Genomic DNA, 24547 nt, shown 5'->3' on the forward strand with positions numbered 1-24547 from the left:
CAGGTGTTATCTTCTTATTCCAGTGCGACTCTACTCCCACCGATGTTCTCTGTGCAGTATTGTCAAATATATTGCATTTCCATAAGTTATACTCTCCAAAATACAGTTACACACATATTGTTTTACACAAGTGCTTTTTAAAAAGACTTCTCTTTTAGAGAAGTTGTAGATTCATAGCGAGAGTAAGAGGAAGGTATATAGAGATTTCCCATATACCCTCTACCCTCACACATGCATAGCCTCCCCCATTATCAACATCTTCCCCACCCCCTGCCCCAAGTGTACCTTTGTTACAACTGATGAACCTACACATCATTAGCACCCCAAGTACACAGTCTGCCTTAGAGTTTATTTTTGGTGTTGTACATTGTATGGGTTTGGACAAATGCGTAATGATATGTATGCAGCCTTATGGTACCATACAGAATATTTTCACTGCCCTAAAGTTTCTCTGTGCTTCTCTTAATAATCCTTTCCTGCCCCCTTCAATCCCTCAATGACTGATCTTTTCATTATCTCCATTGTTTTCCTTTTTCAAAATGTTGCATGGTTGGAATCAGTATATAGTCTTTTTAGATTGGCGTCTTTCACTTAGTACTCTGAACTTAATGTTCTTCCATGCCTTTTCAGGGCATGAGCTTTTCAAGCTCATTTCTTTTCCTTTCTTTCTTTGGTTCTTTCTTCTTTCTTTCTTTCTCTTTTTTTTTTATAGCAAAGCACTTTAAAAAAAATACAAAGTGGACTGAATAAAAGGAATTTACTCTTCTCAGCAAACAAAAGTAATAAATTTCCCTTAATTCTAAAAGTATTTCTCGTATGTCTGACTCAAGGAAGGAAATAGCTTGTGGAAATTTCTAGTTTGGCACAGAATGACAATTTGCTTTTGATTCTTATTCTACATAATCTAACTTATTTTCAAGGTATACATAAGCTGCTTCCTTTTTTTAACTCGAATTTTCCTTACTTATTTCATAAAAGACAGATAACTTAGTTACATAGGTATAGGTCTGTCATTCACTTTATCTTGTGCTTTGCTTTCCTCAAACTATAGAGAATCTCCTGGCTCTGCAGACACATCTGTAGCAATGCTTGTACCATGAGCTTAAAACTCTGGTGGCACATGTTAAAGGGGGCAAATGACACTGGGGCAGTCAGTATGTTAAATAATAAATACTCGTAGCCACTTCTCATATGCTAGAAAGCTTTTGTATTGAAACAAATTCTCATATAAGAAGGTTGATTCATGTAGTGTTGTTGTTGTTCAGCTGCTAAATTGTATCTGACTCTGTGACCCCATGAACTGTAGCACACCAGGCTCCTCTGTCCTCCATTATCTTTCAGAGTTTGCTTAAATTCATGTCTGTTGAGTCAGTGATGCTATCCAACCATCTCATCCTCTGTCACCCGCTTCTCCTTATGCTTTCAATCTTTCCCAGTCTCAGGGTCTTTTCCAATGAGTGGGCTCATTGCATCAGATGGCCAAAGTATTGGAGCTTCAGCTTCAGCATCAGTCCTTCCAATGAATATTCAGAGTTGATTTCCTTTAGAATTGACTGGTTTCATCTCCTTGCTGTCCAAGGGACTTTCAAGAGTCTTCTCTGGCACCACAATTTGAAAGCATCAATTCTTTGGCCCTCAGTCTTGTTTATGGTCGAACTCTCACATCCATACACGACTACTGGAAGAACCACAGCTTTGACTAGATGGACCTTTGTTGGCAAAGTGATGTCTCTATTTTTTAATATGCTCTCTAGGTTTGTCATAGCTTTTCTTCCAAGGAGCAAGCATCTTTTAATTTCATGGCTGCATTCACTGTCTGCAGTGATTTTGGAGCCCAGGAAAATAAAATCTGCCACTGTTTCCATTTCTTCCCCATCTATTTCCATGAAGTGGTGGGACCAGATGCCATGATCTTATGTTTTTGTATGTTGAATTTTAAGCCATCTTTCACTCTCCTCTTTCACTTTCATCAAGAGGCTCTTTAGTTCTTCTCTTTTTCCCATTAGGGTGGTATCATCTGCATATCTGAGGTTATTGATATTTCTCCCGGCAATCTTGATTCCAGCTTGTGCTTCATCCAGCCCGGCATTTGGCATGATGTACTCTGCGTACATGTAAAATGTATAATTCAATAGATTTTAGTATATTCAGAGTTGCGTATTCATATAAATGGAATCATACAACGTGTAATCGTTTGTGACTGGCCTTTTAATAATGTTGTCAAGGTTGTAGCATGTATCAGTACTTCATTCCTTTTTACTTGCTAAATAATATTTTATTATTTAATGTGTAATTCCCATACTTGAAGACTTTTTGAAAGGCACAGTAAAAATGTTTTGATTTTAGCTTATATGACCACCTTTTGTGCTTTGGAATTTAAAAAATAAGGACTCAGCTCTTAATTCTTCTGACCTTAACATGATGAGAAAAGCTTTTCATTCTTCTCAGTAGGCCAGTCTCTCATGAGATGCCCAGGAGTATCCAGGGCTTAATCATTCAATCTTGCACTGAGAGCCAGTAGAAAATTTGATTTGCCTTACTTTCTGCTGCCTTGCCCCTTGCCACATGATGAATTTGGGGATTGACCCTTGCCCAAGGGCATGTCTCTCTCCATGCAGTTCACTCTGGACATGGATCTAATTTTAAAAACTTATCATAGGGTTTACTCTCTGTTGGCCCTGATTCTGCTTTATTCTCCAGTAATCCAACATTTTACCATTCCACTCACTACTGGTCACTGCGTTGAACACAAGCCTGCCATCCCAATGGCTATACTGGTGTAGATCCTGACATATCCTGATTTATGAGGGACAGCCACCCTTCCTCCAACCAGGTCTCTCTGCCCTCTGAAGTGAAGGTAATCCCATCCCTGTAACTCCCAGACTGACATCCATTTTCTTTTCAGTAGGTGAGTAACACTTTTTTAAGGGTAAACTATTGTTAGATGAAATATACTGAAGAGGAAAAAATTATGCAAGAAATGGCATACTATGATAACAACTTTAAAGGAGGGAAAAAAGTAAGAGAAAAGTCTAATTTATCCAACAAAGGTAACTATAAACAAGATGAAAAGACAGCCCTCAGAATGGGAGAAAATAATCACAAACGAAACATGACAAAGGATTAATGTACAAAATACATAAACAGTTCATGAAGCTCAGTATCAGAAAAACAACCCAATCAAAAAAATGGGCAGAAGAACCTAAACAAACATTTCTCTAAAGAAGACAAACAGATGACCAACCAATACATGAAAAGATGCTCAATACTGCTCATTATTAGAGGAATACAAATAAAAACTACAGTGAATGCAAATCAAAACTCACACTGGGCAGAATGACCATCATTAAAAAAAACCTACAAACAATAAATGCTGGAGAGGATGTGGAGAAAAGGGGACCCTCTTGCAAGATTGGTGGGAATGTAAATTGACACAGCCACTATGGAGAACAGTATGGAGATTCTTTAAATACTATCCAGCAATCCCACTACTGGGCATATAACCTGAGAAATTCAAAAAGACACATGTACCCCAATGTTCATTGCAGCACTATTTACAATAGCCAGGGTATGGAAATAACCTAGATGTCCATCAACAGGTGAATGGATAAAGAAATTGTGGGTACATATATACAATGGAGTATTACTCAGTCATAAAAAGGAAAGAATGTGAGTCAGTTAAAGTGAGGTGGATGAACCTAGAATACATTATACAGAGTGAATTAAGGCAGAAAGAGAAAAACAAATATCCTATATTAATGCATATATATGGAATCCAGAATGATTGCATTTATGAATCTATTTGCAGGGGAGGAATAAAGATGCAGATGTAGAGAATGGAGTTGTGGACACAGTGGGGGACAAAGAGGGTAGGACAAATTGAGAGAATAGCACTGACTATATACACTGCTCCTGCTGCTGCTGCTAAGTCCCTTCAGTCGTATCCGACTCTGTGCGACCCCATAGACAGCAGCCCACCAGGCTCCGCCATCCCTCGGATTCTCCAGGCAAGAACACTGGAGTGGGTTGCCATTGCCTTCTCCAATGCATGAAAGTGAAAAGTGAAAGTGAGGTTGCTCAGTCGTGTCCGACTCCTAGCGACCCCATGGACTGCAGCCCACCAGGCTCCTCCGTCCATGGGATTTTCCAGGCAAGAGTACTGGAGTGGGGTGCCATTGCCTTCTCCAGACATATATACACTAACATAGGTAAAATAGATAGTTAGTGGGAAGCTGCTATATAACACAGGGAGCCCAGCCTGCTCTGTGATGACCCAGAGGGGTGGAATGGGGGAAGGGGTGGAAGGGACGCTCAAGAGGGAGAGGCTTACTATATATATATATATGTATGTGTGTGTGTGTGTGTGTGTGTGCTCAGTCACTCAGTCATGTCTGACTCTTTGCGACTCCATGAACTGTAGACCCCCAGGCTCCTCTGTCCATGGAATTTTCCAGGCAAGAATACTGGAACAGGCTGCCATTTCCTTCTCCAGGGGATCTTTCCCGCCTAGGAACTGAACCAGCATCTTTTGTGTCTCCTGCATTGACAGGCAGATTCTTTACCACTGCACCACCTGGGAAACCTATAGATGTGTGTGTGTGCGTGTGTATGTGAGTGTGTATACAACAAGACTGATTCGTGCTGTATGGCAGAAAACAACACAATTTTGTAAAGCAATTATCTTCCAATTAAAATTGAATTAAAAAAAGAAAATGTGCTAGAACACTAGCACGATTTGTCCAAGGATGTTAAGATTTGGATATTCTAATCACTTCTTTACTAAGTTATATCATTTTCCACATTTTTCTAAAATTAATGTATTTCAACAGTCAGGATAAAAATAAGGTGAATAAACATCACCCTTTGTAAAAACACGATGGTGCATGAAGTGGCACCTCTCTAACTATGCAAGGAGTGGAGTGAGATGACCGCCTCTAGTGTCCACACCTTTCCAGTGCTGGACTCCTCCTGAGGCCACGGCCCTGAGCCCCGTTCAGTGGTTGAGCTGAGCTGAGCAGGGGAGGGGCAATACTAGAACCAGGCCATTTCAGCTGGATGCAAGACTCCCTAACAAGAATATTCTTTCCTGGTTTTGCCTGAGGGCTCTGTTAACTCCACTGCCTCGGGTCATGACCGAGCCTAAAGTGTTTTGGACTTTCCAGATATCTCACAAAACATTACATTGATTCAGCACATCAATGACATCATGCTGGCTGGACGGGTTGAGCAAGAAGAGGTGACTAACACGTTAGAGGCCTTGATAAGACACCTGTGCTCCACAGGGTAGGAGACAAGACTACTATCTGAGTAAATTTTTTTAGAAGTTCAGTAGTCAGTAGTCAGGGGTTTGCCAAGACATCCTCTCAGAAGTAACAGACGAATTCCTGATTCTTGCATTTCTTATTTCAAAGATGGAAGCAAAGAACTTGGTGAGCCCTTTTGGACTGAAGGCAGCACAGTATCATCTAGAAATATTTCTCCAGCCCATTTACAGAGTGATATGGGCTTTATTTTTCTGGGCTCCAAAATCACTGCATATGGTGATTGCAGCAATGAAATTAAAAGACGCTTACTCCTTGGAAGGAAAGTTATGACCAAACTAGACAGCATATTAAAAAGCAGAGACATTACTTTGTCAACAAAGGTCTGTCTAGTCAAGGCTATGGTTTTTCCAGTGGTCATGTATGGATGTGAGTTGGACTATAAAGAAAGCTGAGCACCAAAGAATTGATGCTTTTGAACTGTGGTGTTGGAGAAGACTCTTGAGAGTCCCTTGGGTTGCAAGGAGATCCAACCAGTCCATCCTAAAGGAAATCAGTCCTGAATATTCATTGGAAGGACTGATGCTGAAGCTGAAACTCCAATACTTTGGCCACCTGATGTGAAGAGCTGACTCATTTGAAAAGACCCTGATGCTGGGAAAGATTGAAGGTGGGAGGAGAGGGGGACCACAGAGGATGAGATGGCTGGATGGCATCACCGACTCAATGAACATGGGTTTTGGTAGATTCCGGGAGTTGGTGATGAACAGGGAGGCCTGGCGTGCTGCAGTTCATTTGGTCGCAAAGAGTCGGACACGACTGAGCGACTGAACTGAACTGATGGAAGGCTGCCAGCTCTGAGTGGTGTCCCGAGCAGAAATGAGTTCTGCAGCAAATGTAGGCTGAGTGCAAACAGCTCTGCTGCTGGAACCATGCCATTTAGAAGACCTTATGGTGTTGATGATGCCAGGGATAGAAAATGTTGCAGTGCTACAAGCCCTGGTGAGAGACTCGCAATGCAAACCCTTGGGGTTCTGGAGCAAGACCATGCCACTTGCAGTAGAGAATTATATGCCTTCTGAGAAACAGCTCCTGGCATGTTACTGGGCCCTGTTAGAACTGGAATACTTGATCAGAGGGCACCAAGTGACTGTTCATTCAGAAATGCCCATTATGGGGTGAGCTTTGTTAGACTCACCAAGTTGTAGAGTGGAACAGGTCCAGGAGCAGTCCACAGTAAGAGGGAAATGGAATGTCTGAGATTGAGGCCAAATAGGACCAGAAAGTATGAGCAAGCAACATAGGCAGGTATCCCAGACTCCATGTCACCCACCATCTTTATGCCAGTGCCCCTCCTTCGCTCACACATATGGCCACCTATGCAGGAATCTCACACAGCCAGATGAAGAAGGGGAAAAAAACTGGGTTTGAGGGGTGACTTGGCCTGGTATGCGAATGCAAGCTGAAAGTGGACAGCAGTTGCATTACAGCCAAATTCAGGGTTGGCCTTGAAACAAAGTGGAGATAAATTCTTCTCAAAAAGCAGAGTTGGGATCGGTGCATCTGGTCATTGACTTTGTGTGAAAGAAAAAGTAGCCCTAGGTGAGAAAAAATACAGATTTTGGGGAAGGTACCAATGGCCCAGTCAACCATTCACGTGCATAATGTGCCAGTTCCGGGAAGGCTTTATCATTGGCTTTCCCAGAATTGACACATAATGCACATGAAAGGAGTGGCCAAAATGGCAGAGATGGAGGCTATGCCTGAACTCAACTGCATATATGCCCGTCATTGAGGCTGATTTAGCTACTGGCACCTTGGAAGTTCCAACCTGCCAGCAACAGAGAACAACTTGAGTCTCCCAAACGGCATTGTTCTTGGAGGAGACCAACCCATCATTTTATGGCATATAAACCACGCTGGGCCCCTTCCACGCTGTGAGACCCAGTGGCTCATCTTCCTAGGGAAAGAGACCTATTTGGAGAATGGGTTTGTTTTCTTGCCCACAGAGTCTCAGCCAACACTGCTGTGTAGGGACTTAGAGAATACCTGATTCACAGGCACAAAATCCCACACAACACAGCGTCCAATCAGGAAACGCATTTCACAGTAAAGGGGGTGTTCAGGTGGCCACATTCCCTTGAGGCCCACTCGTTATGTCGTATACAGCACCACACAAAAGCAGTGGCCTTCCTTTGGGAGCCTTCTGAAGGTACAACTGAGGTGCCATCTTGGAGACAATCTGCAAAACATGGGGTGCCTTCCTTTGGGATGCAGTATAGACACTAAATCAGAGCATCTGTATGATGATGTGTCTCCTAGAGGAAACATATAAGCAACTGAGACCTAACGGGTAGAAACAAGAGCGGCCCCACTTGCCATCAGACCCAATGGCCCAGTAAGGGACTTTGTGCTTGCTGGACAACTCTGGGCTTAGAGTTGCATTCCCAGTATCCAAGGAGGCACACTCCTGCCAGGGGACACAGCAACAGTCCCATTGAAATACCTGCTATGGCTCCTGCCAGGGACCTTTGGACTGCTTGGACCCATACACCAGCCGGTGAGAAGAGTCACCATCGTGGCAGGGATAACTGACCCTGCCTAGTAGGACCATGAGGCAGGACTGCTCCTCTTATGCTTCCACATGAGAGCAGGGCAGAGCAGTGTGCAGCCCAGGCAAACCACTTAGGCTCTTCCTGACAACCCTCGCCCAGCTGAAAAGCTGAATGGACATGTGCAGAAACTGCAGCCTGAAATGGGTACAATTACCAAGGGCTCAGACCCTGAAGGAATGACCCAAAGGTCACAAAACCAGGTAAGTCATCAAGACTTTCCCTCAGGAAGCACTACCTCCAGTTCCTAGACTATATGGGGCCAAGGATCTGTGAGGCTCAGGGGTGGGTTGGGGAGGCCTTGGATGTGCTGCTCAGATCTCCCTCCAGGAGAGGAGTGCAGTTAGCTGTCCATGCGGAGCCTCTCCCCGGGCTGTACCCAGTCAGTGACTGAGCATGGTGGGGGCCCAGAGACAGTGCGCTTCTGTCTGATGTAGGACTCATCGTATGAGCACTCTGTGCTCCAGGGCTGACTGACTTTCTTGGAGCTATGCTGCAGTCTGAGGCTCTTCCACCCAACCCTCCTTCCCTCTTTCCTTTCACAGGTCTTAGACCAGCATCACAGTTAGAAGCCTCTCTCTGCACACTCCCAATTCCCTTTCCCTTTGATCCTTCACAGGCATTCTCCCCAATAAGTCTCTTAACTTCTAACTCCATCTGACATTTGTTTCCCAGAGGACCTGAACTGACATATTGATGTACAAGAATAAGCATTATCAAGTACTGTGAAGTATTTGCTTTGAGTCATGAAGTATTTACTGATTTGAGATTGTAGTGTACCGAATTAATGTCCACATATGAGAGATTACTGATGCAACAAGCTGTTTGGGATAGTGCACATGAAAGTGGAAGTAAAAGCCACTCAGTCGGACTCTTTGCGACCCCATGGACTATACAGTCCATGGAATTCTCCAGGCCAGAATACTGGAGTGGGTAGTTCTTCCCTTCTCCAGGGCATCTTCCCAACCCAGAGATCAAACCCAGGTCTCCCGCATTGCAGGCTGATTCTTTACCAGCTGAGCCACAAGGGAAACACCCTAATTTCTGTGATATCATATAACTGAGGTATCAGTTTCTCCCTTTGCCTCAGTTCTCTTGCCAGTGCCACATATTTAATATTTCAGGGTAAATCTTTTCATACTTCTAATATGGGTCTTCTATTACCACAATATCTGAATTATTTGGGTTTAAGTCTACAGTTAATCTTCTGCTAAATAATGAAGAACTAGGGCTAGCAAGCAGTTGTAGTCACAGTTGTGTGATATTTTACATTTATTCCTGCTTCTTGATGCCAAAAAGATAAGACTCCTCCTCTACTTTTCCAAAGTTATCAAGTTATTTGCTTGGGGCTCAAGACTGGGCTGTAGCTCAGGAGTAGGGGCAGAATCTAGAAAGGGTGGGCAAGAATCAGAGACTCAGGTGAGGGTCAGGGGTGGAAGGAGGGATTCAGTGTAGGATAAGGGTATCTATTGCCCACATTATTTGGTAATTTAAAATAAAGCTGAATAGGGGCTTCCCTGGTGGCTCAGTGGTAAAGAATCCACCTGCCAATGCAGGGGACATGGGTTTGATCCCTGGTATAAGAAGGCCTCACATGCCCCAGAGCAATTAATCCCATGTACCACAACTATTGAGCTGGTGCTCTAGAGCCTGGGAGCTGCAACGTGAGAAACCACCAAAAATGATAAGCCTGCACACAGCAGCTAGAGGGTAGCCCCTGCTCTCCATAACCAGAGAAAAGCCCACACAGCAACGAAGATCCAGCACAGCCAAACATAAATTAATAAAATTATTTTTTAAAAAGAGTGGAAAAAAGAAATTGGATTTAAATAATAAAATAAAGCTGAATGTTTAACATTGCTTTTTAACTGCAAAGCTTTGCACAAAGTTGGGATTGCCACAACTTTTAGATGAGACACATTTAACTGTACATGGGCCAAAGATTTCAGTTACTACGTAAGGTTTACATTAACACTATATTTGCAGAATTACTTATAGGTCTTATTTCTGTTGATCATTTTGGTTTTTTTCCTCCAGCTACTGTAATAAGACCATATAAATTATAATTCTGGCCCTCTCTTAATTCTCTCCCAAATTCTTTTCCCAGTGGGAGGGCTGATCTAGGTAGACAATGGGTTCTCTTATCCAAACAGAGTTGACTGAGGTCAAGAAAATTTGAGAATATTGATCCAAGAGACTTCCAGGCATGCCTTTCTAAGTACTTTACCACTGCCCTTTAAGCAAACTTGCACAGGAAGAGGATTCAGTTGTACTCACTGGTATTATGGGAGGCCCAGAACGATGTCTTCTTTCCGTCAAGTCCTGCCCTGTTTGTGATCAGTCTCCTCCTCTGTGGTAGTCCCCAGACACCTGCAGCTGGAAGAACATGTGTATCATACTATGCGGCAATGCTCCGTCCACTTCTGACTATGAGGATATCTCTCTACTGCTATGGCCTGCCCAAGATCTAGCCTTGTTAAAATCATCAGGAAACTGGCAGGTCTCATCAGCCCTGCTGCCTCTAGGACTGAGATCTCTAACTGCCCCAGTGCCTTGTTCCCACCAGAAAAGGAATTTGGGGGTGAGCTGACACCTGGTGACCTGGCCATGTGATGAAGCCCGTATTCATTCTGAGGCTTGGTCTTCCCTGTGCAGACACCTGGGGTTCATGAACAAGTCTCCTGAACAGAATTCATAGGCCGTTGTTCCTTCCATCTTAGCCTACATGCTTTTGGCTCAAGGCCCTCTGGTGGTCACTTCTCAAAGGCCTGGCCAGTCACTTCCCCAGGGCACAGCCCCTACCAGCTAGTGTGGACTGCAATGAGAACAGGCGGCCGCCATCCGAGTATCCAGAACTGCAGTCCTTTATCCTCCATTTCCCTCCTCTGGGCTCTGAGGACAGAGTCCCTGTCGCCCTCTCTCAGTTATGGCGACACTTCTTTTAGGTGAAAACCCTACCCAGTTAGATGCTACAGGGACTAATAAATGAAAAAAGAGAGAGAAAAGTACAAAATTGCACTTAAAACTTAACCTGAGCTAGGTAGAGAAAAGAAACGTAGAGAGAAAGTCCTGGAAGGAAACATACCAAAAATTGGAATAAATGCTCCTCCTGGGTGATAAGATTGTAGATCATATTTTTACTGCCCCTTAGCAGCATTATGTGCTTTCCAAGTTTTCTGCAGTGGCCACATATCGTTGATGAGCAGGAAAAAAAATGGTGCAAAATCCTAGGGAACAACACAAAATATACTGTTGAAAATCACTGGAGGGACTTCTTCCAGTGGCTAAGATACTGCATTCCCAACGCAGGGAGCCCAGGTTTGATCCCTGGTCAGGGAAGTAGATCCCACATGCCACAACTAAAGATCCCATGTGCTGCAACTAAGACCCACCACAGCCAAATAAATATTTTTTTAAAAACCCACCAAGTCCACCTTAAAAAAAAAAAAAGAAAAAGAAAGAAAGAAAATCCCTGTAAAGCAGGTAAATTTGGGCTGGCAGAGAATGTGCACAGAGACTAGAATTAAGAGCCCTGCAGCCAAGTGTCATGTAACCTGAGTGTGCCCAACGGAATATGAAAAGAGGTGTGTGTGCTTTCCAGTGGTCGGACCTACAGGGGTGTGATAATGCCTTTCCCCTTTCTTCTCTCCTGAGGGCTGGAAAGTGGAAGTAAGAGAGAGGGAGGCTCAGAAATGGGAGTGGGGGTCAAGGGCAGGTGACTTTCAGAAAAGAGAGCGGAACTCAGGATTGGGGGGAAGAATAGGGTACAACCCATGAAGAGATGAGCCCCAGAGACGGGGTGAAGCTCAGGGCCAGAGAGAGGCTGAGGTGTGGGCCAGAAATAGTGAGAAGAGGTGCGGAAACAGATCCCTTCACACACTGTTTCACACACTGAGATCAGTTTCATACACTACTCAAGAGTTAGAAAAGAAAAACAAAATAGAAAGTCTATCTTAGGCCCACATTTGATAAGACTGTCCTGGCAGTGGTTTCAAAATATCGTGCTCCATTCCGATTTCAATTCATTCAAACAGAAGTGGACTGTTTTGTCCGCGGGCAATTTGCTGTTCAAGAGCAGCTTGAGTACCCTTCAGAGGAAGATGAGAACCCTGCCTGGCAATGGACACCATGCCCAATTCTCAGCAAGGAGTCAGGATGGGAAAAAGGACAAACATGCAGAGAAAGGCAGGCAGAAATCATTCTAGGGAAAAAGGAAACATTACTTTCTTCTCTGAAAGAAGGCAGGGAGAGGGGAAAGAAATCATGTCTTCCAGAGTAGAAAGGAAAATTGATCAAGTCCTCTAAAAATTTTAAAGATAGTCTTAAAAATACTGGCATCATACTATTTTCCCCAACCCTATTCTAATTTCTGTGTCTATTCTTATTATGTGAGTCTATAAGCTCTTGCTAGAATCCAGTCATTAGCAGCATGAAGAAGAATCTGAAATCTTAACCAACCAAACAGCAACCAACCAATATGTGCTTAAGTAAAACCAAAGTGACATATGAAATGCAATTTTGATTATATTTTACTGGTAAATTAGAGTTTTGAAGTTATATTAACTCTGTTAATATAGGCAGTTACTTAGTATTCTAAAAAAAAAACTTATTAACAAACATCAGTGTAATAATGTAAGGCAAAGAGCAATGACTTGTTGAGTTTAATGCAAAAATTTGACAAATTATCTCCATCCTCCAACCCCCATCTCCATAACTGGCTAGCCAACATAGTGGGGGGTCATCAAAAATAATAACTCTATGTGTTGAGCATTTGAGAGTCATTTAATTCTTATAACAACTATCAGTTCAGTTCAGTTCAGTCACTCAGTCATGTCTGACTCTTTGCGACCCCATGAACCACAGCACGCCAGGCCTCCCTGTCCATCACCAACTCCTGGAGTCTGCCCAAACCCATGTCCATCGAGTCAGTGATGCCATCCAGCCATCTCATCCTCTGTCATCCCCTTCTCCTCCTGCCCCCAATCCTTCCCAGCATCAGGGTCTTTTCCAGTGAGTCAGCTCTTTGCATGAGGTGGCCAAAGTATTGGAGTTTCAGCTTCAACATCAGTCCTTCCAATGAACACCCAGGACTGATCTCCTTTAGGATGGACTGGTTGGATCTCCTTGCAGTCCAAGGGACTCTCAAGAGTCTTCTCCAACACCACAGTTCAAAAGCATCAATTCTTTGGTGCTCAGCTTTCTTTATAGTCCAACTCTCACATCCATACATGACCACTGGAAAAACCATAGCCTTGACTAGATGGACCTTTGTTGGCAAAGTAATGTCTCTGCTTTTTAATATGCTGTCCCGGTTGGTCATAACTTTCCTTCCAAGGAGTAAGCGTCTTTTAATTTCATGGCTGCAATCACCATCTGCGTGATCTTGGAGCCCAGAAAAATAAAGTCAGCCACTGTTTCCACTGTTTCCCCATCTATCTTCCATGAAGTGATGGGACCAGATGCCAGGATCTTAGTTTTCTTAAAGTTGAGGTTTAAGCCAACTTTGTCACTCTCCTCTTTCACAACAACTATATAAGCCAAATATTACTACTTCTATGTTGTAGATGAGGAAGGCAAAACTTAAGAGATTAAGTAGCCTCAACAATTAGTAGACATGGGAAAAACTGAAGCCAGATATGGCTGACTCCAAAGCCGGGGCCATTAACCTGTACAGTTCTGCTATCTAAAAGTTAACTGTCTCATCTGGAATTCCTTGAAACAGACAGCGAGACACAATGAATAACTTTGGATTTACAAAGTGTTTTATGGCTCACAACGTACTTTCAAATATGTTGTTTCAGCTTATTATTCATTCTATGAAGCAGCAGCTCAGATAGGATCGTGTCCCCACTTTCCAGATGAGTTAGCCAAAGGTCAAAAGTTCATTTGACTGTTCCAGCGTTAATAATGAGAGCTAAAAGTCAGAGATGTCCACAAGACCACCCCTGAGAATAACTGCAAGAGCAGGGATCTGGAAGACCATTCTTGGCTTCCATAATTTCCCAGAAGGACTCTGAGACTTTGCTGAAAGCTGCTGCACTGATGGTTATAGTTTGTTATAGTGAAATCAGGAACAGATGAGGATCAGCTACAAGAGGAGGTGCCTGGGGTGGCGTCCAGCAGGGTCCCACCCCTGGAGCTTCCAGTTGCCTCTCCCAGCAGAGCTCGTTTGTTCTGGAAACCACATGTGACACACACACAGAGTGCTGCCAGTGAAGGCAGCGCCTCGGTGGCCGGAGTTTTACTGGGACTTGGTCACCTAAATACTGCCTGATTGGCTGATCTTTTAAGTTTTATCTTAAAGTCTGAGCAACTTTGACCTAAAGAGGTAAGAAGCAGGAATTTGCCACAGCCTTGACTGAGTTTTCACCTAGTTTGGAAGCTGCTTTAGGAGAAACACATCACTGCCTTGTAACCTTTAGTCAAAACCAGAGGAGAGAAGAAAGATCGAGAAGTTAAGAATGAACAGAGTCAGGGAAGGTCCCAGCCAGCACCAGCAGTTCTGGAATCCCTCTGCACACAGTCCAGACAGTAACAAGCAGCTAGGGCTATTAATAGTTGCTTTGCCTTTTCAATATTTTGTTTCCCTTGACAATGACGCCTTGAGTCTTTTAGGAGGAGTGATTGCAATTGTAAATAAAAACTATGGATGAGAGAAAATAATTTAATTGTTTTCTTCCCTTCTCCAAATGAGGCAAGGAGGTTAAACATATGAGAGAACAAAATGAAACAATCTCAGCATGTAGATGAACAGCACCTGTTTAAATAATTGCACTTGGGAGTCTATAAACACAGTGAGTATGGGTCAAGTAGCATGTGGCTTTTTAATGGATCCTAAGCAGCAGCCTAGGGAGAGAATCTGAGTGGTGACAACTGTGAATGCTGGGACACAGTTGGGTTGTGGGAGAGACTAACACTGCTGAACTTTAGACCAGGAGATTAATTAGGTTTAGATGGAGAAAATGTCTGGAATTCATAAATACCAGTGGAGGGAAGGAGGGAATGGTAGTTATTCCTCTGCTTGGCGTTTAGCAGAGTCTGGGGAGTTTGCTTAGGTTATTTGAGAAATTCTTGAGTACTTATGATAGAATTGGGCAGAGCTTTTATAGCTCTGCTTGCCATCCAGATGCTAGTGGCTGCGAGATTATTGTTGCTGCGTGTGTCCTCAATTGTTTCTGACTCTTTGTGACCCCATGGACTGTAGCCCACCAGGGTCCTTTTTCCATGGGATTCTCCAGGCAAGAATGCTGGAGTGGGTCGCTATTTCCTTCTCCAAGGGATCTTCCCCATCCAGAGATCGAAAATGTATGTCTTGCATCTTCCGCTTAGCAGGCCAATTCTTTACCACCGCGCCCCGTGGGAAGCCCCACCACTGGGTAGGAGCTGTTAGAGTTTCCCTTTACATGGTCTCTGGGGGTGTTTGGGAGTGTGACTACCTTACCAAGCAGTACGCTGTAGGGGGACACCAAATCCTCAATCTCTTTTCTACTATGGAGGCAGATTAATCCCCAGCCCCCATTTACCTCCTTGACCTGCTCAAAATCTTAGAAAGATTCCAAAACCTTCTGTGGTATGACCACAGGCTCTCAGATGGAGACAGAGAGCAAGAAGGCCCTTCAAGCCCCAAGGATGTTTGTCTCCCCCACCCTTCCCACTCCTCAAGGGCTCTGCCCACTATTTGCCTGGCCTCTCAGCAACCTCAGAAGCAGCAGCAGAGCTTCAGCCAGGTTTAGAGATACTCTGCCAAGTACGCAACCTGGAGACCACTGAACGTGCCGTGTGCATTCTAGAACTGCCCCACCCGCTCTGCCCCGGACACACCCTCTTCTTGAGGTTTTATGCTCAGTGTCAGCTTTGACTGCAGAGGGGAAGTGAGTCCCTAAAAGTACACCCTTCTGGTCCTAGAAGTGCAGGTTGAGGGAGTGAGACAGGGGGATCCAGGCTAGGTGCCTTTAAAAGCCACCACTGTGATCACCGCTCTGATGAGTGAGTCTCAATCCTGGCTGGACGTCACAATCATGCAGAAAGCTTAAACACCAGACAAAAACACTGTGCCTAGATTTCACTCCTGAGACTAAGACTTAATCATTTTGGGTTAGGGTGCTGCCACTGGCAGGTTAATAAGGTATCACACAGATCGTTCTTATCTTTAGCTGGGGCTGAAAATCTAGATCTAGATGATGATCAGATTGTATGGTTGTAGAAATGAATTCACTGAGGTAGTATCAGTCCCTGTTCTCCCTTTTGTGCTCAGGGAAAAGAGCAAGGTAAACATGTTTCGGAAGATGATATCTGCTGTGAGGTGGAAAAGATGCCTCAACCTTTTACTGGAGGCAGTACAGAAGTCGGGACCTGCCTTCTACCTGCAACTTTACAGACAGGAGTTGACATATATTTAAATACTTTGAGGTGTTCTTCTTCTTTTTTTTAATGGAAAGTTTTTTGTGCTAGTTGTGGGTTCACATGCAATGGTAAGAAATGATACAGATTCCATGTACTCTTTACCTAGTTTTTCTCCAAACAACATCTTGCAAGACTATATAGTACAGTTCCACAACCATGACACCGGCACTGACATAATCTGCTGATCGGGTTGCCCCAGTCTCATTTGTACTGTGGATTTAGTTATATGCGGTTTTATTGCATGTCAATTCACGTGTCCATAACCACAGTCAAGATGTAAAACAGTTCCATTGCAAGGATTCCTCTGCTGCCCTTTCATAACCACACTCACCTCCACCCCACCCCCCATTCCTCCACTCTGTCATTTCAAAGGCTTATGTAAACAGAACCATTCAGAATGTAGTCTTTTGGGACTAGTTTTTCTCACTCTGCATAATTCCATGGAGTTGCATCCAAGTCATTGCGTGTATCAAGGGGATTGCATGAAGCTTGCACACCACAATATATTAAGCTATTTACCCATTAAAGGATCTCTGGGCTGATTCCAGTTTTTAGCTATTATGAATAAAGCTGCTATGAACAATCATTTTTGTGTGAAGTTTTCATTTCTTTGGAATAAACACCCAAGAGCACAACTGCCAGATCACAAGGTTTAGTTTTATAAGAAAATTCCAAGTGTGGTTGTATCATTTTATATTTCTAAAAGCAATGGGATCCGGTTTTTCACACACTTGTCAGAATTTGGTGTTTTGACTACCCTTTATTTTAGCCATTCTAATTGGTGTGTAATAACATTTCATTGTGGCTTTAATTTTTTTTTTTCCTATGTCTAATGACACGGAACATCTGTTCATGTGCTATCTGCCATCTGGATATCCTCCCCAGGGAAGTGTCTGTCAGGTTTTTTGCTCACTTTCTAAATGAAATGGTTGTTGTCTGTGCTGTTGAATTTTGAGAGTTCTTCATGTATTTTAGATACTGGTTCTTTGTTGAATTCACGTAACTTTTAACAAGTTACACATTAATACATGATTACACTGTAACTGTAAAAATAACACAATAGAATAATATTTAGCAAAATAATATGAAAGTCCCTCTCATACCCTGCTAGCTAATCCTACTCACACCTATAGGGGTAACCTTTTTGACAGTTTAGTTCAGACCCTTTTTTAAACTGCACATATGTAAAATGGGTTTGATCTCTATACATTTTTCTGTAACTTGCTCTTTTAAAAAACTTGACATGACAGAAAACACATAAATAGGTTATTTTTTCTTTAATCATTCAGCTTTTCAATTTTTCTGTAATCCAGAAAGAAATACAGCAACACCTCCTAACTCTAGGAACCTGAAAGTTTAGAACATTGTTTCCACGAGCAAAATCTTAAACAGCAACAAAAAGTGGAGAAAACTCAGGATTGCCGTGCCACATCATGGGAAGAAAGCGACTTCCGTCATGTGTACAGGGCCAAGAGCCCCAGTTGCCTTTCCTGCCACTGCCATGGCTAACTGGGGAGTTTCCTGCCTATGTGAACTCTTGTTTCATCCTCAGTAGAACCAACAATTGGACACAAACTCCCTCAGTGCCCTGCCAGCTTTAACACAATGTCAATTCCCCAAGAGGGTTGGGAGCAGGGTCTAGGGTCTAGCCCAGAATATTGATGTGCCTGCAGGTAAGGGTGGGATCCATCAGCTCCTTTTCTTCTTTCACCCACCCACAACAGAAGTCCACTCCAGGACAAGCAAAAAAATCAGCCCTTTCGTCTCACTGCCTGGGAAACACATATTTCCTAATGAACAGAAGAGTACCATGCTGTCTGTTACATAAGTGAGACTTGGTGAGGGAAGAATTTCATGTTTATGAGCTGCTCTGGTATTAGAAGAGGTAGTGCAATGTAATAATAGTGACCATTTTACTAATTTGTCTTTGCAAAAGAGGTAAAAGACTTGAATTGACATGATTACTTCCATTCATGGGATATAATAAACAATATATGGGGGAAAAGCCTCGCCATCCTTAGCAGGCTAGATTAAACACACACACACACTTATTTGATCTATTTATTCACTGAAATACTACTGAATGTCTAGGGTGGGTCCGGAATCTGCCAGGCAGTAAGATAAAAAAGTGACCGTTTACAGAGATGTCTAAAATTTTCAGCAGGGAAGTGATCTAAACACTGGGCCCTCTTGTTCTTATGGTTTATTAAGGCCTTCTGGAAACTTCCACAGAGGAAGAAAATCTTCAGAACAAGGTGGACTCATGGGAAAACAGCAGAGTACCTACAAAAGAAGGTGCTAGCAAAAGGGTCTGAAATTTCAAAGCTGTTTTCCTGGGCTTACAGGGTGCTTTGTCACAGAAGAGCATGGGGGATGGTGGAAAGTGCAGGGAGGAGAAATCAGTTTAACAGAGACAAAAACTATGAACTTTCTGGAAACGGAAATGGTGGTGGCGTGAATGTGAGCATTTTCTCTGTATCCAGAGAATTTACCAGATGAGCTGTTGTCTCAAAAAGTTGGTTAACAGGTGTTTTAAAGATTTTTTCCCCCTCTTTTCAAAAGATGTTCTGGTAGTGTCCTTAAAAACACAGCCTGGGTCTCATTCCCGTTCTGCCCCTGTTACATCTAACATTTTGTCATCTGGTAACTTGATGATGGCAGCTTCCTTGATGGATGGCTCTGACCTAGACTAAGAACATTTGGTTTCAGTGATGTCATTAGGACAACCACAAATGTCTGCCACTTTCACAAATGATTTAAAGACTGGGTGATGCAAGAGTTGCTACTGTGCTATGAAAATGTTAAGAGCTCCATTTTTAAAAATGTTTTTTAGTTATTGACATTTGAAATACTAGACGCTGTGTTTGAACTCTCTTAGACAATGAAAATACATTGTGATGACATGCTTGGTATTTCCTCCTCTGTGGATCGTCTCACATTAGCCAGGGACAGTTATTGGTTATCAGTGCATTTATTTTTAACTAAAGGCTGCTGCTGTTCTCAGCTGCTCAGTTGTGTCCAACTCTTCGCAGCCCAATGGACTGTAGCCCACCAGACTCCTCTGTCCATGGAATTTTCCAGGCAAGAATACTGGAGCACGTTGCCATTTCCTACTCCAGGGGATCCTCCTGACCTAGGAACTAAACCCACATCTCTTGTGTCTCCCGCATTGGCCAGCGGATTCTTTACCACTAGCGCCACCTGGGAAGTTCCATTAACTAAAGGCAAACGGCGCAGAATTAAAACCTGATGCCAGGCTGCATACTGACTGTGTTCTAATCACTTCATATATAACTTCATGTAATACTGAAGCCCTCAGAATTTACCTGTACTCCCTATCTACCCTCTGGCTACTAGGCTAAATTAATTTGTATTGGATTATTTTTTTCTTAGATAATTCCCATTCCAAACATTTATGAATACAAGTGTTGTTAGGTATCTAGTTATTTTGAGAAGCTGATAGATAAAAAATGTAGTTCAGGACAGCCTAAGACTTTTTCAGGGTAGCAATTATGTCAAAGAACTTATCTGCTGAAGGATTTTTGGGATAAGGGTGGGTGTACACGGTCTGTCTTTAAAAGGGGTGGGGGAAAGACCTTTAAAACAACTGCTAACTAACTTTTTAATTGAAATACCAGCTCATTTGAGAAATTCTCAGTACAGGGGAAACACTCACATACATACCACTACCACCTCCATTTCCAGAATGTGGAATAACTTCATACTTCTAATTCAATGTCAGAATGTTTTTTCTTAGTGTTTTCTAGGGCTTACTGATTAAAAATTCTCCTTTTATATTAGTTAGCGCTAAATCCAAAGCTTCTAACAAGGAATTTTACCTGAGAATTTTTATTAAATAAAAAACAACTACCCATAGAATATAAAGAAATGAAGAGAACAAAGGAACCACTTGGCTCAGAATAAAAGGGGAAATGATCATGAATGATTATTCTTAAGAACTGCAAAAAGACAGATATTTTGCTGTACTGCTATTGTTTATTAGAAAGCAATTCAACTTCATTTATTAAGTGTTCAATTTGTACTTCAAACAACCCTTTCTTCATTTTCAGTTGTTAAAAATTTATCTGTTCTTCAAGGCCTGGCTCAAGTGCCACCTTCTTTCCTATTCTGTTTCTCCATCTCCTGTGGCACATAGCTGATTTTTTCTTGTGTTTGTAAATTAAAAAAAAAAAATGTACCTGCTGCAAAGTAAGTTCCCTCAGACCTCATCATTTTGTTCACTACTACAGCCTCACAGTTTAACATACAGAAATCTGTTGCATTTTCTTATGCTAACAATGAAATATCAGAAAGTTAAAGCAATCTCATTTAAAATCGCATAAAAAATAAAATAAAGCATTTAGGAGTAAACCCGATGAAGGAGGTGAAAGACTTATCTGCTGAGAACTATAAAACGTTAATAGAAGAAACTGAAGGCAATTCAAAGGAGCGGAATGACACCCCATACTCTTGGGTTGGAGGAATTACTACTGTTAAAAATGGACATGCCACACAAAGCAGTTTTCAGATTGAATGCAATCCCTATCAATATACCCATGACATCTTTTACAGAGCTAGAACAAATAATCCTAAAATGTATATGGAACAAAAGACCTAGAATTGCCAAGGCAATCCTGAGGAAAAAGAACAAAATTGGAGGCATAATCCTTCCAGATTTCAGACAACACTACAAAGCTATAGTAATCAAAACAGTATGGTATTGGCAACAGAATAGAAAACCCAGAAATAAATCCACACATCTATGGTCAATTAATCTTCAACAAAGGAGCAAAAATATACAGTGGGGAAAAGATAGTCTCTTCAGCAAGTAGTGGGGAAGCTGGATAGCCACATGCAAATCCATGAAATTAGAACATGCCCTTACAACATATACAAAAATAAGCTCAAAATGGCTTAAAGACTTAAATATAAGACATGACACCATGAAACTCCTGGAAGAGAACATAGGAAAAACATTCTGTAACATAAATTGTACCAATGTTTTCTTATGCCAGTCTCCCAAGGCAAAAGAAATAAAAGCAAAAATAAATAAATGAAACCTATTCAGACTTCTAAACTTTTGCACAGGAAAGGAAACCATAAACAAAACAAAAAGAACCTACAGAATGGGAGAAAATATTTACAAACAGAGCAACCAACAAGGGCTTAATTCCCAAAATATACAAATAGTAACATAGCTCAACAGCAAGAAAACAAAGAACTCAATCAAAAAATGGACAGACCTCAATAGACATGTATTCAAAGAAGAAATACAGATGACAAATAGACACATGAAAAGATGCTCAACATCACTAATTATTAGAGAAATGTAAACCAAAATTACAATGAGGTATCACCTCATATAAGTCAGAATGGCCATTATCAAAAAGTCTACAAATAATAAATGCTGTAGAGGGTATAAAGAAAAAGGAACCCTCCTAAGCTGTTTGTGGGAATGTAAATTTGTGTAACCACTATGGATAACAGTATAAAATTTCCTTTAAAAAAAATAGAGTTACCATATGATACAGCAAACCAACTCCTAGGCATACATTTGGAGAAAACTAATTCAAAAAGATACATGCATCCCCAATGTTCATAGTGGCACTATTCATAATAGCCAAGACATAGAAGCAACCTAAGCATCCATTGACACATCAGGAGGTAAAGAGGGTGTGGTATATATACACAGTGGAGTATTACTCAGCCAAAGAAAGAATGAACTGGTATAAACATGGATGAACCTAGAGATTATCACACTAAGTGAAGTAAGTCAGACAAAGACAACTATCATCTGGTATCACTTACAAGTAGAATACGAAATCTTATACTAATGAACTTACTTACAAAGCAGAAACAGACTCACAGACATAGAAAGCAAACTTATGGTTACCAAAGTGGGATAAAGAAGATGTGGTATATACATTCGATGGAATACTACTCAATCATAAAAAGGAATGAAATTTTACCATTTGCAACAACATGGATGAAACTGAAGGGTATTATACTTCATGAAAGATATCAGACAAAAAAGACAAATACTATATGTTATCACTTATGTGGAATCTGAAAAATAAAACACATGAATGAATATAACAGTTAACAACAGCAACAACAAAACAGACTCACCAATACATAGAACTTGTAGTTACCAGTGAGGAGAGGGAAGGAGTTAAAGACAAAATATGGGCAGGGAATTAAGAGGTACAAACTACTATGTATACAATAAATAAATGACAAGAAAATATTGTACCATACAGGAAATATGGCCAATACCTTACAGTAACTATAAATGGAGTATGTCAAACTGTGAAAGTGAAAATTGCTCAGTTGTGTCCAACTCGTTGTGACCCCATGGACTATACAGTCTATGGAACTCTCTAGGCCAGAATACTGGAGTGGATAGCCTTTCCCTTCTCCAGGGGATCTTCCCAACCCAGGGATCAAACCTAGGTCTCTCTCATTGCAAGAGGATTCTTTACCAGCTGAGTCACAAGGGAAGCCCTAAATGGAGTATATTCTATATAAATTTTGAATCACCATGTTGTACACCTGAGACTAATATTATACTGTAAATCAATGATTCTTCAACTTTAAAAAAAAGTTAGTAAAATTCCATACCAAAATCAATTGGGGGTAACTAAAATTCTTCAAAAGAGCCAAGGTTATGAAAGATAAGTGAAGACCCCAGTACCATACAGATTGATGAAGATTAAGGAGAAATGATAACTAAATGTAATATGGTACCCTGGAACAGAAAAAAAGAGTGTAAAAAATGAGAAATCCAAATGAAGTTTGTAGTTTAATTAATAGTATTGTATTAGTGGTAACTTCTTGGTTTTAAGTGTACCATGGTTAAGATGTTTGGGGCCTAATGAATGGAATTTTCTGCAACTCTTCTGTAAGCACAAAATTATTTCAAAATAACAGCTCTAATAAAAAAGAAAAAAGGATCACTTATAAAAATTACTCTTGCCTGGAAAATCCCATGGATGGAGGAGCCTGGTAGGCTACAGTCCATGGGGTCGTTAAGAGTCGGACACGACTGAGCGACTTCACTTTCACTTTTCCCTTTCATGCACTGGAGAAAGAAATGGCAACCCACTCCAGTATTCTTGCCTGGAGAATCCTAGGGGCGGCAGAGCCTGGTGAGCTGCCGTCTATGGGGTCGCACAGAGTCGGACACGACTGAAGCGACTTAGCATAGCATAGCATAGCATAAAAATTACACATTCCTAGGTCTCCCCTCACACTTAATAAAGCAGATCAAGCATGGAAATCTGCATGTTAAATATTCTCCTAGGTGATTCCACTGCACATCAGATTTTAAGACTCCTGATCCCATGTACTTTGATAAATGTTTTAAAAATTAGAACCATGTTTGAAAAAATTAACAAGAATGTATTTACACATTACTTATACAACTAAAAAGAATATGAGACAAGTCAAAGTTTCTCAACTTGGATGTCAGAGTCACCTGGGAAATTTTTAAAACACCCAAGGATCAGGGCATACCCCAAATCAATTTTTTCAGAGTCTCCAGGAGTGGGATGGCTTTTCCAGGTGGCTCAGTGGTAAAGCATCCACCTGCCAATGCAAGAAATGCAGGAGATGCAAGGTTGGGAAGATCCCCTGGAGAAGGAAATGGCAACCAGCTCCAGTATTCTTGCCTGGAAAATGCCATGGACGGAGAAGCCTGGTGGGCTACAGTCCAGGCGGCCGCAAAGAGGTGGACACGACTGAGCAACTGAGCATGCACCAGAAGTGGGATCTGGGCATAAGCAGGTTTAAGAGATGCAAGATACTTTACTGCACTTAAATTTTTTCCTCAAATTCTCAATGTCTTGTGAATTACCTTTTATTCAGAAAATGTAACACTGAGATTGTTTTAAAAGAGAAGGAGCTCTTGGTCCTTGTTCATAATGAAAGAAGAGGGAAACCTAGTTCTCTCATTCTCCATGAAGACATCCACTCTGTTTCAGGCTGAGGACAAAGTGTTACCAGCTTTCTAAAGGTCAGTTAGTGGAGGCATCTGTTCAGTTCTTTCTGAAACATAGAATTGCTCAACCCACATATTTACATGGTTGCAGCAAAAGCTGGAAGCGTGTAGGGTTCCAGCCAAGTGCCTGGACCAAGTTGACATATGACCCTAGCTAGATCTGATAGAACTTTCCTGGGATTTTTTTGCATGTGAGAGAAAATACAGCTAATCTTTCTTTGGGACCCGCACTATAAATACTAAACTTGTGGAAATAAATTGTCTTTTCTCCC

The 24547-nt window shown here is 41.8% G+C and overlaps 1 long non-coding RNA gene across 2 annotated transcripts in view; it reads right to left on the minus strand.

Annotated features, from left to right (window-relative positions):
* Nucleotides 1-1190: 1190 nt before the first annotated feature.
* Nucleotides 1191-24547, minus strand: part of LOC145514827 (uncharacterized) — a 78989-nt gene continuing 55632 nt past the window's right edge. Inside the window, exons 2-5 of one of the 2 annotated variants that reach the window (XR_014060490.1) lie at nt 10959-11100; nt 10151-10249; nt 7311-7503; nt 1191-2104 (exon numbers count right to left, since the gene is read on the minus strand). This is a non-coding gene — a long non-coding RNA (uncharacterized LOC145514827). The remainder of the gene's footprint in view (nt 2105-7310; nt 7504-10150; nt 10250-10958; nt 11101-24547) is intronic. The other variant, XR_014060489.1, reaches the window with a different exon arrangement.

This window comes from Giraffa tippelskirchi, chromosome 7, assembly GCF_054371585.1.
Source record: "Giraffa tippelskirchi isolate mGirTip1 chromosome 7, T2T-mGirTip1v1.2.pri, whole genome shotgun sequence".
Taxonomy (NCBI): domain Eukaryota; kingdom Metazoa; phylum Chordata; class Mammalia; order Artiodactyla; family Giraffidae; genus Giraffa; species Giraffa tippelskirchi.